Source organism: Xenopus laevis, chromosome 7L (assembly GCF_017654675.1).
Source record: "Xenopus laevis strain J_2021 chromosome 7L, Xenopus_laevis_v10.1, whole genome shotgun sequence".
Classification (NCBI taxonomy): domain Eukaryota; kingdom Metazoa; phylum Chordata; class Amphibia; order Anura; family Pipidae; genus Xenopus; species Xenopus laevis.
In genome coordinates, this window is record NC_054383.1 from 105130026 (window position 1) to 105146226 (window position 16201).

The 16201-nt window shown below is 35.3% G+C and overlaps 1 protein-coding gene across 11 annotated transcripts in view; it reads left to right on the forward strand.

The window, feature by feature from the left end:
• The window catches only part of LOC108696619 (calmodulin-binding transcription activator 1), a 1211516-nt gene that overhangs the window by 526788 nt on the left and 668527 nt on the right, over positions 1-16201 (forward strand). The gene's annotated exons all lie outside the window — the stretch shown is intronic.

Genomic DNA, 16201 nt, shown 5'->3' on the forward strand with positions numbered 1-16201 from the left:
CTAAAATAAAAAAAATGGCTTGAAATTTTCATACTGAAATTACTATACAGACTGTCAAGGAAATTCAATTACCGAAGATCACAAAGTTTATTTGACACAACCATGAATTGTGAACTCGCCAAGAGTCAGAAACTTGAATAAAGGAAGCACAGAGTTTTTATAGATTTGTATAGATTTCACGAATTTCTCGCTAAAAACTGCAAAAATTCGCAGAAACGGCGCTGGAGTCTCGTTTTTGACGCCAGCATCCGGTTTTTTTACGCCGTCGTAATAAATTCTCCTGCCGAATAAATTCACCCATCACTAATGATCATCATAAATGGTGCATTACAGTTCTCTCACATGGCCTCCAAATGCACATCAATTCACAAAAAAGAGTTCACAGGAACCCTGTACTTTATGCCTTATCTATAACAAGGGTAAAGTACAGTATCCACTTCCACTTAGAGTGTAATGCCTAGGACCTCAATTATACTTAATATGCACAATGGAAGTATTGATGCTAGGAGAAAGTATTTTTTGATGGTGCACACACATGAGTAAATGGAGGCCTCTGTTAATAAGGTAGAATACAGCTGACGGCGTTGTCTCATTATATTGCATAACAGATGGACAAAAATAATATTAAAACAAGTTTTAAACCTATTTGTACCTCCCAATTAAATAACTACAGCTGGGGCATATGATGATAATAACAACACCCCATGCCCCTTCATAGCTAGAATAGCATTTGTTATTATGCACAAATGAACAAGGACAAGTGAATCTGATGTAATCCATCATGTTAAAAAGAAAGGAAAATCTGAGGTACTTCGTCATGTTAAAAGGACAGTTGTCCAATATGCCATTTAGATGTGGTGTGTTTTTCTTTGATTAAAGTCCTGCCACTAGCAGTAGGTTCATCCCTGGGATTGCCCCTTGAGAGATATTAAAATGTATTAACGCTAACGTTACTGTTTAAAAAGAGGTCTTTTTATTTCTATCTTTACTCATTATATTGACCGGGAATTGTTATAGGAGTATTGTAAATGCAAAGTATGTAATCCCTATACACATGAAGGTCCTAAATTCCTCATTATATGCTACTGGACCCAGTTTAACTGATTGTCAGATATTTTCAAATTCAATTGATGTTTTATGTGTAGCAGAGGTTAGAAGAATAGGGATTGTTAATATTTATGTAACTTTTTTTTTGCAATCCTCATTTCTAAGGTGGGATCTCTAAAGCCTCCAGGTAAGAAATTAGTTTTCATCTTTGGTGTAATGAATTACTATCAGTTATGTGATAATATAAAAGGATAGGGTTTGGGGGGATGAGGAGCAGGGATTGGTTGGAACAGGCATTGGGTCAAATTGGAAGCTTCAATACAGAGATCCAAGTAGATCAGGGATGTAACCTGATGGAACAGGAACTGAAGAAGGTAGAAGAATGGATTTACCAGCAAGTGCATTAACAGTAAATGTGTCCAACATTAGCTGGGATATTATTGGCTAAACATACACCAGTTCTGAGGGTGGTGGTGATTTCTCACTAATAAAGGATCAAATGGTTCAGCTGCAGCTCCAGCTACTATTCATATAGACATTTTAACCCTTTTACTGTTATGTCTTTCTTTAACATATTAGTTGGGAGCTCTAGGAAACCATTATACTGTATATGCTAACCATTATATATGCTGGGCCCCTTGCTGCAGTATGTGGCTTTGAAAATGTGGCCCTTTATGTGGCAGTGAAAATGTATATTAAATATTTCCAGATTCTAAAGAATTTTCGGTGACCCTATTCTGACACTGAAATAGTCCTCCATACTTTATTATGTACAGTATACGATCTGAAGAGCTGTAAAGCTGATAGCTGCCCCATCTTTGACTCCATTCCTAGAAATCACACATTTTTTTTTAAAGTGACCTTAACCAATATTTTGATTTGGTTTTCTTTTATTTTTTTTATTTTTTTTTGCAACTATATCTATCTAGGAAAATGCTGACAGGAGTTTTCTCTCCTGTCATTTTGGTGATAGTCAACAAATTCTATAGAGAGGTCACTTCCATTATGAAGAAGGAGTCGGAATTTGGACAGAGACCAAGCAATGTAGTCCTGCCTTGACTGACAAGGTGACATTGTCTGTCATATCAGCATTCATGACCAGCTCCCTTTTCCTCAGAGAGTAATTATTTCTTTCAGAGCGAAAGGTCCAATTTGCTGTAAAGAACAGAGCCTCAGGTAAAATAAAAGAACTAGCTATACGCTTCCTTGACATGAAAGAGGCACACAACAAACTTTTGCATCCTTCATGGCATTCATTTCGGCTTCTGCCTGCCTTTTCCTTCCAACAGATCAGCTGATGGGGGTTATATTCCTTTGGTTTTGACTGGATTCAGGTTAGGAGAAAACAATTACTGATCTTGCAATTGCACCCTAGTGACACGGACTAAATCAGATTAAGATCACTTTGATTTAGTAGTTTCAGTGTATTATAATTCCGTAATGGCTGCACTCAGAAGAGGTTTTGTTTTGTAGAGCCCATCATTCTATCTAACATGGAAGATTGTATTTGCATCTGTATTTCATCAGTAACCATTGTTAAAACAAGTTATTAGTTTAGCATATCCAAAATTAATTTAAAACATTTCAGCAACATTTAAGTGCAAATTTTACTTAATGTCATTGATCTTTTTTCCTCTAAAAATACCTTTCCTTTAATCATTTTAGGCTTTGAGCAGATGCACAGGCTTAGCACGGGGTCTTTGTGATTGCACTCACATATGCAGTAACTGTTTAGTCACAGATTAATCATTCAAAGGAAATATAAAATCTAAACAAACTAATGTAAAATTACTCAGGGTGCTCTTCTGAGCATTCTTGTAATTTTCTTTAATTTTTTTTGTTCTAGTTTTCCAAATATTATTATTTTTTTCATTTTTACTATAAAGAATTTGAAACAATAGCACCACTTTCTATGACTTTTAGCTGACCAGACACAGTTGAAAGAAAAAAAGGAAAGTCATGTGAAGTTGCTCTGCTCTGAAAATTTGGTTAGTGGGTTGAGCAAAGAAGTCAATGGACATTTTTTATGGTGACTTTTTTACATTGGAATCAATGGGATTTTTTTTTAATTTTTCCTGCTCTAAATCCATTGAAGATCTTTTGTAGCTGCAACCAGGACCGGATTTACATAACGGCACCCCTAGACCCGCTGTCATTGGGCGCCCCATCCCCTCCCTTGTATTTGCATCATCGGGAACAGAGCAATGGGATTGCCGCACGGGAAATTTTAAAAACTATCATATCTCCTGCACATCCCCAATGTTTCTGAACCAATGTGGGTGTGGTTGGGCAGCATGCCGCCCCCTAAAATCCTGCGCACTAGGTCCGAGCCATGGTGGCCTCTAGACAAATCGGGGCCTGGCTGAAACTTTCTTTGCTCAACTTACATTGGAGTCAATGGGTATTTTTTTACAGCAAAAATATTCATCTTAGGGGAAATGTGAAATTTCACCACAAATCTATGTCGGATGAAAACTTTTACTCATCACTAGTTCTCTGATGTAAGCAGATTCACAAATATACACTAATGGGTTAGAAAAGAACATTCTAAAGTTAATATTTTAAAATGTTAAACAGATAAATTGGCCAATGTCTAAAATTTCCATATAAATAATTCACAATGCATTTCTTGAGGAGTACCAAATAAAAATATTAAAGGGGAGATAAAACTAAACAAAGAGGCTAGAAATACTGCACCTTTAGTTAAAAGGTTTTTTTTGAGCCACTTTCTATTCTAATGTATTCCAATGCATGGGCAATGTGCAGCCTTATGGCACTTTAGTGAATTGTGGAAATTGGAATACAGAGCTTTAATAAATGCTATAGCCAACAGCAACCAGTCTGATCTTTGCAATTCTAGTTTAGTATACTGTAAGTTAGAAAATAAAAGCAGATTGGCTGCAATTGACCAATGATAATAATTCCTCCTCTTTATGTGCTACTGCACAGTGTCTTTCTTACTCACCTAAATGGGTGGCTGGGTTGGACATTTTTTATTCTTAACTCTCCCCAAAGAGGAAAATGGTGTTCAAAACTCCATAATAGCCATGGCCTCTTGGACAAAAATAAAGAGAATTAAAAGTCTGGCTTTCAGATTATATTTTTATAAATGTTCTGCAAAAAATGATAAATGAAATAAAAAATTAACTTAAAACTGTGACCACCTTTAAGAAAATGAATCATTTAAGCTTCTTGATTTGCAGAAAATATATTTTACAAAAACGCATCATGTCTTGAAATAAACACATATTCCAAAAGTACAGTAACTTCTGCTTTCAGATCAATTTGCTCTCTTACCTAGCAAGGGAAACATAAATAATTTTGAGAGTGATATTAGTTTGTTCCTTCCAAAGTGCTGCATCCCTAATAGAGTGTAGCTTTTGTGACATAACTCATGGTGGAGCACAAATACCCCATCAATAGTAGAGCGGCTCATTTCATTGTCTTCAGTGCATGGAATCATCATTATTTGCACTCCTGATAAAAGACAGCATTTTTAGCAGATCAGCACTACTCCATTTAACTGAGAGCAATGATTTATCTTATCCTTACTGCTGGGCATCGTCTATTTCCTTGGGTAATAAAGAGCTCCCACACTGAAATAATGTCTCTTTGTACCTTTGTCTAGAAAAGAAACAAACTGAAACCCCTTTGGCCAAACAAAAAACATGGCTACAAAGATCTTATTACATTTTGAAAATTAAGCACATCCCAATAAATAAATCATAGTGTATTAAATAGTTACCATTCCCTCCAAGCCTGTAGTAATAAATACATACGTGGCTTGGACAGTTTAATTTTCCTGACATGAGATCTACGGGAAATAAAAATCGTTCTTTTATTTGTAATTGCCGTCCTATCACAGTAAAAACGGAATAAGTAATATTTATAACTGTTGTGCACAAAGATGTTCTGGCTTTGCAATTGTCTGTTATTTTTAAAAGCTATAAAAGTTCTGCAACTAAATGTGAAAAGAGTTTGTTAAAATATTACATATACAGTACTACGAACAGTGTTATTTTGTGAAAAGAGTTTGTTAAAATATTACATATACAGTACTACGAACAGTGTTATTTTGTGAAAAGAGTTTGTTAAAATATTACATATACAGTACCACGAACAGTGTTATTTTTTTTTTTTTCATAAGAAGCAGGTATGAGATCTATTATGCCGGGGGTGGGAGGGTTGGATAAAAAAAAATTGTTTTTTGAAATATGGATCAGTATGCCATAAAGCTACTGAACAATTTAACATTACAAACAAAAGCTTTCTCTTCTGTGGATTTATTCTAGCCTAATTTACATAAAGTAGAGTTAATGAATTATTATTATTATTATTATTATTACACTGAAAATACATTTTAACAGTTTACCTTAGGAAGCTATATTATATTGCTTCTGTATACCAGGTTTCTGGATAACAGAATCCATGCCTGTTCTATTATTATGTATACATTAATATAATGTAAATACCCAAGTCTAAAACCAGTACCACCCTACTAGAGTTTTCCATAAAAAGTCAGACACCTGCAAAATTATCCTAAGTGGATCAAGACACAGTACTATAGAATTAGGACAATTATAATGTTTTCATGAACTATAACCTCTTTAATAAGTTGACGTAGGGAAAGCAGTCTTGAATGCAAAATGTCTAATAGTCTTTACTTGTAGTAGCCCATGCAGACTTATTAGCAGTATATAGGTAATAAAAGAGATGGATGGATGTATAGATGATAGAAAGATGATAGGTAAATAGATACATAGATACTGTAGATAGATAGATACCATAGATAGATAGAGAACATAGCATACATTTCATAGTTTATCTCAGTGTATAGAATAAAACTTCTTACAAAGAAATTCATTATTTTATGCCAAAAAATACTTTGAAGTCCTTGATAACTTAATTTGCAATTAGGTGTATATATACAGTAAGTGAATTTATTTCTGTTTATGACTTTTATTACACTTCTTCATTAATGGTTTTGCTTTATATGGTGTATAAATATCTACAATATATCTAAATATTGCTATCCATGCATTGGTCTTTCCATCTTTATACTAATTAGAGATTAGCAAATTTTTTCACATGGCATGGGTTTACAACGTAATCTGTGTTAGATTTAACCTTGTCCAAAATATTGGGGTGGACAACACAGTCATTATTATTAAGCAGTTACAAATGATGGCATAAGTATAAATCGATCCTCCAGCTTCCATCTCTAGGGGAAACTTTCAAATCGAAAAAGGAACATGTATAACTTCATTAAACCCTTACTAAGGGTGAGACTAGAAATGACTTGCTAAGAAAATAATGAATGTAATACAGATTCCTGCTTTATTTGCCTGGGGTAGCTATTTATCCTCAAAAGTTTCTTTGTTTAGCTCCCAAAATAATGTAATTGGCAGAAATGCTCAGTCTTAGCCCTTTAGCACCTGGAACAGCCCAAACCACAAAAGAGTATACCACTGTCAACAAGGTCAACCAAGTTCAGAAGGGTACACCGCTAGAGGTGGCAGGTTAGGCGTCAAAGATTTTTAGTGTCTTTGAACTTTGTACTTCTGGGCTGGTTCAACAGGCCCTATGACCTAGTTGAATTCAGGATTTAGGTGTCCTTTTTTCAGCCTTACTATTCCTGTGAAAGTCAACAATACATCTAAGAATTTCTAAAAAAAAAAATATTCAGGCCACTGACTGCCATACTTAGGTCTAATATGAATACTTTACTACATGAGAAAAATATTGTGAGCTACTGAGATGAGTTTACTCCATCCTTTAGTAAATGCAAATATCAATAATCTCTCTTGGCAAGATTTTATTTTTAGCTGACCCAGGATTACAATTACATATACATGATATAAATAGCCTTGATAAATAATCCATGTATATATCCTTCTCTCAGTATATTATTGTTTTCTATAAAAACATGTGTAGAGGGAAGTTAATCTGCCTAAATATTCTATTATAAAGCTTATACTGACAGATTCATAAAAAATGTAAACTACTGATACTGTATGAGTAGTGTCCTGTTTCGCTTCGCTGACATTTGCAAATTTTCCGCGAGACTCACAAAATGCTGGAGAATTAGCAAAACGCATTGAAGTCAAAGGGCGTCAAAATTATTTTGACGCACGTCAATTTTGACACCCGTAACAAATTTTTATACACGCGTCTAATTTGTCCAAATGCATTAAAGTCAATGGGCATCCGAATAATTTTGACTCGCCACTATTCTGACGCGCAACAACATTTTTTTGACATGGTGGAGTTTTCGCCAGTGGCAAACTAAGGAAATTCTCAGCAAATTCACACCTGTGCACCAGTTAATGTAGAACATGCTCGTCTTAGTATACTCCCACAACAGAACCATGGTGGAGCAATAAAAAAAATCAATCTTAGTACATGTAATGAGAGAAGTTTTATCAATGGTGGCTCAGGGTAATACTTTGATAGAAATGTCTTGTGTGAGACGGCTTTGTATGAAAGAATTCTTGAACCCAATATTTTGTATAAGACAGCTTAGTAGGAAAGGAACTATTGTACTTAATTACTCAATGACCTAATATGTTTATGACTCCTGTTAGTTCCTAATATGTTTATGACTTCTGTAAGTTCTCATGGGAACTTCATTTATTATAGCTAGGGGCAGAATATGCACTCAAATATTAATAACAGATAAGATCTCTGCTTTGGGTGTGCTTGTTGGAAGCCTGGTCAGCTCCTGATGAGTGCATGGGACACAAGATCTGTTGTTGACCAAGTGGTTTAAAGTATGAGCTCATTGTTTATTACAGCATATAAAACTGGGGGTCACCAATTTGTTGGCTGAGTTCTCTCCTGTGGAGCAAACCCTCATGCTGCCCAAGGTCCTTCCTTTGAGAGCTTCGTTTCAGAGCTCTCTCTCGACTGAATCAGGATCTCCCAGTCAGATCTAGTAGTGGATTGTAAAAAAAAAAAATATATATATATATATAAAATAATTTTTAATTAATAGTTTTGTGTTTTGCTTTTAAATTGATACTCAAAGTCTATTTTAAAAACAACCAATCTCAAAAAACCAATTACAGAAAAAACTGTCACTTCTCTTTCAGTAATTTCCTCCTGTTTCCTAGCTTATAGTAGATGAATATTCATATTGATTTGCATTACATTCATATCTGATTGGTAGGGAACACTTGTGTCAGCACATCTGGGATTTTGGACGCAGTCTAATAAATTTGCCCATGCCTTCCTTATATAAATATGTGGAGCGTCAAAGAGAATAAGATAAACAAAAGACCGTGTTTTGCTATGTTGTGTGAAGCTTTAGCATTTTTACAATTAAGGCTTTTGCCAACTGACTGCACAGACGGCTCAACATATGATTTGTGCGGCAAATTAGTAGAATTCTTGAACAAATAAATGCTTTTTTTGTTTTGTTTTGGAAAGGAGCTGGAAAGAATTGCTGGAGGAAAGCACACATACAAACACACTCTGAGCATAGATAGATAATTAGAAAATATAAATATAGAGACAAAGCTAGATAACTAGATAGACGATGAAGAACATTTAAATAGCTATCTTATCCCAAAGAAAAACCTGAAAATTGTATGGACTGATATCTTGATTCTACAAACATCTTCAGACTTATAATATTATGGTACCTTGTATAAAGATATATGAGGTACATCATGGTTGGTAGAGACAAGTTCCATTTGAAACATCAATGTTCCTTTCTATGGCAATTCAGTTTGCACATAACTATTAAGATATTCATTGCACAGTCTCTATGCAATGTATTACTCGGATAAATAGATGTTATGCATTCCAAAGGACCAGGATATTATGGTATTTCTTCTCCTCGCTAGATACTTTGCTTCATATTTATTCTTCAGTATTTGTCTTCTGAACACTGTGGGTAGGATTATTAAATATTGAACTGGTGAATCTAGTGGGATTGCAAGCAGCCTGATATTTTTCCTGAGTTAGAAACACTTTCCTTAATGTCAAGAAAAAAATCTGGATAGTCGGGAAAGCGTACCATGAATTGGAATATATCAATTTGTCAGAAGCTGTCAAACACCATTCCATTTTATGAGTTATAACATCTCTCCAATTTCTAGTCCCTAGTGTAAATTGCAAGTGGAGGTTGACAATTAAGACAACACTTTCCACAACAGAACAAATGCCTGTACAGAGAAGAGTGGATTTAACTCGTATTTAGTAAAAAAAAAAAAAAAAAAAAAATCATTATCGCAGGCTCTTATTCAACACACACAAAAGAAAATTTGCTGAACTGATGGCATTTCCTACATAAATGGGCAGAGGAAACAACATCCTAATACATTCCTCCCCTACAGTTAAGTAAGACAACTAGAATTACTATAAAGCTTCTTAGAGTATTTACCCTATCTAAATACAGACATGTCTCCATACTAAGAGCATGCTTTCCTCTCCTACCAATAATAAGTATTCACCCTTAATATAAATCTACTTAAGCCATATTTACTGATATCCACTGAAGGGTAACTCAAAGCCGGTGAAAACCACAAGTATTTTCCTTCCATTTAACAACATGCACCAGTAATATGAAGTGGAATGGAATAATTAGCATTAGCATTTGATTCACTTAGTGCAAATCAGTAGTGTCCATAATCACAACCATATAGGGCAGTAATGCCCAACCAGTGGCTCGCGAGCAACATGATGCTCACCAACCCCTTGGATGTTGCTCTTAGTGGCCACAAAGCAGATACTTATTTTTTAAATCCAGGTTTAGAGACAAGTTTTGGTTGCATAAAAACCCAGTGTAATGCGTCATAAGAGTCTCCTGTAGGCTGTCAATTCATATAAGCCCTACAAATTAGCCAATCACAGCCCTTATTTCTCATCCCCAGGGTTGTTTTCATGCCTGTGTTGCTCCCTAACTTGTATGAATATGAGTACAGTATCCCAAACACATTTTTTCTAAAATATCAAAGCCCTGCAGCCTCTTAGATGTCTTTATTACATACCACTCACAGCCATTACCTAAAAAACAATTATTCTTCCTGTCCCCTCCCCACTCCTCCCCAGCAGTGCTCAGGTGGCCTGATAGTGGCCTGATTTTGTTCCCTGACTTTCGGCCACTGACAGCGCTATAATAATACCAGAAGCCAACTTTGGAGACAATAATTGTTCAGAGAAAGGCAGTTTTCTCAGTTAACTATTGCGTTGCTAGCCAGATTTCCTCTGTGATTTATGGCCACATTTATCAGTTTGTTCACTCTGTTTAAAAGGATGCTTTACAATATCATGGCTAATTTACTCCAATAATAGGAATTCAAATAAAAGTTATTTACTATAGCTAACCGCAGTTCATAAAAGGACAAAGTGACTAGCACAACATGAACACTGGAATGCTGCAAATTAAGAGAACTGGGAAATCAGTCTTTAAAACAGGGACATAAATAGTGAGCAAAAGTATTGCTTGATGAATTAGGCACCATTGTTTGCCAAGAGACGTTTGCAAGCAAACCAATTAGGCGTACAGGCATCAAGTGATCAGAGACTCTGTCCAAACACAATTTCTTTCTGTCTTTTTGCACTATTATTATTTGTATATTAAACCAATGCCTGCTTGCTTAGTCAGCTCTCTATAGTACAAGATTGAGAATATAAACCAAATATGAATAAGCACAAACTAGAATCCTTAATAGGCAAATTTTACATTCGTCATTACACATTCAGGTAGGAAGCCATCTTCTGTTAACCTCCAAACCCAGTCTGAAATACTATTTATAATTTCTTTAGAATTTCAGAATCTAGAATTTAAACTGTAGAGTTAACTTTTGGTGAACTTTACTCCTAAATTGTAGAGAGAGAGAGAGAGACAGCTTGTAACCATTTCTATTTTTGCTGATGACACAATTGTGCAGAACTATAAGGGGCAAAACTTCGGTTTGCTTGACGAATTAACGCTAGCGCAACTTCGCTACCGTTCGCCTCCCTGAGCGCAACTTCGCATTTTAGTGAATTTGCGTAGCGCTGTCGAAAATACGCCTTGCGAAGTGCGGCGGAGTGTGGCGAAGCTACCGCCGGCGCAACTTCGGATCTTAGTGAATCTGCCCCCATGTTTCATGCAGGATGTTGCCACTTTGCAGAGTGATTTGACTAGATTAGAAAAGTGGCCACAAACTGGACAATGAGGTTCAATGTTGGTAAATGCAAGGTTATGCACTTTGGCAGAAATAATATAAATGCAAGTTATACACTAAATGGCAGTGTATTGGGAGTTTCCTTAATTGACAAGAATCTAGATGTTGTTTTCTGATCTCAGGCAGTGTCATTCTGTGTCTACTAAAGCAAATAAAGTTCTGTCTTGCATAAAAAAGGCATTAAATCAAACCTCACCTTGAGTATGCAGTGCAGTTTTGGACTCCAGTCCTTAAAAAGGATATAAATGAGCTGGAGAGAGTGCAGAGATGTGCAACTAAACTGGTTAAGGGGGATGGAAGATTTTAACTCACTGCATTGCGGCCCCCTCTGGACTTGCTCTGACACTAAAACTTGAAAACGCGGAGTGGAAGTGGGGGTGGCATCGGAGCTGCAGACTCAGACGGCAGCAGCCCCTGAAACGCTGCTGGGGACATGATTACTCTTTAAATACATTAGAGGGCATTTTAGACTGCTAGCGGGAGATCTATTTTTCCATAAATGAGGGGCTTGTGTCATTTTTTGTACAAGCATAATATCCAAGGCTATAGTGATACTAAAATCTGCAATTAATATAGATATTGGTATGTATATATAGTTTCAGTGAGTGTGTGTAAGTATGTGTACTGGATTTCATTTGGAGAGGTTGAACTTGATGGACTTTGGTCTTTTTTCAACCCAACTTAGCTATGTAACTAGGAAGTGAGTGTTCCAACTGAGCACATGCAATTTTAGAAGCAGTGTCCATTTACTTTTTTGACTGTATAAAAAGATATATATAAAATCTCATAACTGCTGATATTGCTTTTAGAGATCCTACACATTTTGGTTGAATTTCAAGAGATATAGGGAGTTATTTATTAAAGTCCGGATGCCGAAAACTTGAAAAATGTTAGTTTTTTTACTATAAAATTTTTTAGTGAAAAAAAAAAAACCTCAATTTTTTTTGTGATTTATTAAACCCTGAGGATGGAAAAAGTCATAATCTAAAAATCCAGCATCTCAGACCTGCCGAGGTTGTATATAGCTGTAAGTCAATGGGAGAGGTCACGAAGATATCCTGATCTGCGCTGGGTTTTGTGCAAAAATCTGAAGATATGAAAAATGTTTAGTTTTTGGGTAGAAAATCTGAAAAATTTGAAATATTTTAATTTTTGTAAATTTTTCATGATTTTTTTCCTTCACTTGAATTTTTAGGGAAACTGTATTGATAACTAAGGTAAATAACCCGTGCAGATTTGATTGGAGTATATTTCAAAAAATAATGAGATCTTTTAGAATTTTGATATAACCCCCTTAAAATTTTATGTTTAGGCATAAAATGTATTTATTATTTTTCCAACATAACTAAAAACCTTTTCATCAATTATTTGAGAAACAGTTTTGCATTCGATATTTTGCAAAGAAAAATTTCAATACATTATTACTTTCAATACTGCTAATTTAAAGTTGTTTTGAAGGGTTTAGGTTAATAGTTAGATTTCCTTTATAAACTTAATCCAAGCGTCGGGGAATTTTTATGATGCGTTTACAAATAAATCTGATTTTACTGAATTGATTCTTGCTACTCACTAGCATTGCATAATGGTTAAATGATACTGAACTTTTGATAAATCATAACGTCAGTATTTTTAAAAGATATTGCATTGTAAAATCGATAAGCTAACTTTAGCACTTGGGCTATGTTCAATAATAAATTCCCCTAAGAGTAAGTTGGGATGTAATCTGATATGGTTTTGCAGAGCTCTGAAAGTTTAATATTAATAGCGCATCTAAAATTTATAGTTTTTGGTACTTTAGCGCTGTTATTAATATTTTGGAGTCCTTATAAATGATCACATTCACTACTGAAAATAAGCTTTCCATAACGATTTCAAACATCCATTTCAGTATTGTTTAAATCGCAGCATTTTCACATAGCTGCAGGACATTGCAGTATGTATTTGTGTGTGGCATTACAACCTGCTATATTTAATTTTATAAGCAAATAAAAAGCTGAAATTTTTGGTTTTATGTCTTATTGATATGTCCTAACAATCTATAAATGTGCAACTCTGCATATCTTTTTATAACATCTAAAATAAAATCCTCCTCTAAATATCATTAAATAGGATTGCAACAGCTGATGGAGGCTTTAAATCTTCCTAAAACGTGAATTCTATGAAGCTGCACACGCGGTTACTTCTGTTTTATAGTCCTACCTAAAAAATAAGGTTTTTCAGTAACATTTCAAGACAAATGTTTAAAAGGATGTATACTACAAAAACTTGATTGGGTTTTTGTAAACCTGAGGTCAGTAATTGTACAGTGACCATTCTGCTGGACATGTCAAGAATTTATTTGTATTAGAAACATCCAGGTATATTTATCAGAAATCAAATATTCAAGTTTTTTTAATAGAAAAACTCAGACACAAGCCAAATTTGAATGTACAATTATTAATTAAAAATCTTGAAACGCAAAACTCGATTGTGTAAAAACATGAAAAAGCAAAAAATCATATTATACAATCATTTTCAATAAGTCAAAATAGCTTTAACTTTGCTAATGAAACTCTACATGACTTCTATATGAACTTGACAGCTTTTAGATGGAAAATTTTTATATTCAGGTTTTTTAAGTTTTTTTTGCACTGAATAAATCTTGAACATTAGCATTACACAAATGCCAATAAATAGGCCCTTATGTGTTGGTTGCAGGCCTAGAAAAAAAAAGTTTAATTAGCTACTCACAAATAAATCATTACTTTACAAACAGTTTTACTAAACATCCACATAAAAATTTAGTGAATTTTTATAGTAGCAACAGTTCCCTGTACAAGCTAAGATGCTCACATGGAGTTTGAAAAAAAATATATTGGTTTATAACCCCAAATCATAGTATTTTTTCATTTTTCAGCCATGAGTTGATATAATTTGTTGCAGTGTATTTACCATTCATCTAAATCTTGTTCTGTATCCTGTTGCGGTTGGAATCATTGTTTCCCCACTGCAACACTGGTCCTATTTAGTTCATTATGAAGCCATCCAAAACTTAGGACTAAATTTTTTTCCATGAGGAAATGAAAATTAAAAAGCATTGTTGAAAATTAATTTCTGAATAAGCACACACAGATTGATGGGAGGATTATAATCTGTCATGTTTCCCATTAATGCCACCTCCAAATGAATTTATTCTAATTACATATGTTACAGAGCTTTTAAAAGTGTAACAGCTGAATAATACATCAGCATTACTCAATGTCTATTCTTTTCTTAAGGATTTTGAGGTGCTACAAGATAGATATTGAAGTGTCAGCCTACCCTCTTATTCATATATTCAAAGCCAAAAACTATGCACCACAATGATATTTCATGGCACAGAAATTAACTGGCTTGGATTCCGGAAAGGAGTCTAAATGCCTTTGTCATTATATTAGACAGTTTGATGGCTTCAGAAAAAAAATATTTGGCACAAATTGAGATTGCAAAGTAATTGTTCTATCCCTGAACGGCTCTTGGACAAAGCATATTTTAGAGGGAATATGTAGGATGAATTTTATCAAAGCAATTGAAAAAATGATATGTTAAACAGAACCTAGCATACCCATAATAATAAATAATGAATTGCTTCTTTTGAAACAAATATAGATATCTGCCAAAGAATACATGTTGATAATGCTTCCTCCACGCAGGACATGTTGAGCGATCCTCAATAGTGATGAGCGAATTGCCAGCCATGGATTCGCAATGAAATTCCACAAAAAAGTTGCCAAAACAAAAATGTCGCTGAGACAAAAAAGTTCCCATCAGAAAAAACGCCCATTGACTTTAATGCATTTGGACAAAAAAGTTGCAGAGACAAAAAAAGTTGCCACAGGGAAAAACACCCATTCACTTTAATGCAAAAAAAAAGTTTGACACCCATTGACGTCAATGTGTTTGGCAAATTTTTAGCCATTTCGCTTTGCTGAAATATTTACAAAACTGCAAAAAAATTCACTAAACATTCAGATTCGCTCACCACTATTCCTAAACATAGATGCAATGGAAGGGATGGTGAAAAATATATACTATTTAGGATATAACTGAGTGAAAGCATACACATGAATTGTAATGTATGTGGTACCCAAGGCATACAACAGTCCCAAAGGCATGCTTGCTGAAACTTTCAAGAGGAGAAAGATTCGGTCCAAACTGAATTCTGCAACCTCTAGTTTCCTGTGTTTTATTTATAATATACCCACTGCTCACAAAGAGTAGGGATGTAGCGAACCGCCGAGTATGTGTTCGCGAACGCCGTTCACGAACACCGGCAAAAAATGCGAACAGTTCGCGAACTGTTCGCGAACTTCGAACATCCGAAAATCGTTCGATTCGAACGATCGTAGGATTTTTAATCGTTCGATCGAACGATTTTCGTTCGAATCGAACGAAAATCGTTCGATTTTAGCGATCGAATTGTCGAATGGTCGAACGATTTTGACGCGAACGCCTATTGGCGAACGTCGCGCGACGTTCGCGAACTTGCGGCGGACGCGAACAGCCGATGTTCGCGCGAACAAGTTCGCCGCAGAACAGTTCGCTACATCCCTAACAAAGAGCCATGTTTGTAAAGGAATCGATTAATCCCAACCAATTATGGACTTTGCTGTGAGGTCAGAGACATATGCGAAGATTCGGGGAGATTTAGTCACCTGGTGACAAATCACCTCTTGTTCGGGTGACTAATCTCCCGAAAAGCCTTCCCGCTGGCTAGAATCGAAATCGCCGGCAGGATGGCACTCAGGGCACTTTGACTTCAAAGTTGCTCGACGTTGTCTCACAAGGAAACTTCAGGCTACTTCGAAAAACAAAACGATCCGAGAGCCATCCGGCCAATGAGGGAAGGCTTTTCGGGGAGATTCGTCGCCCAAAGAGGAGGCGATTTGTCACTGGGTGACTAAATCTCCCTGAATCTTTGCATGTATCTCTGCCCTAAATCTGCAGAAAAATCTCTGCCA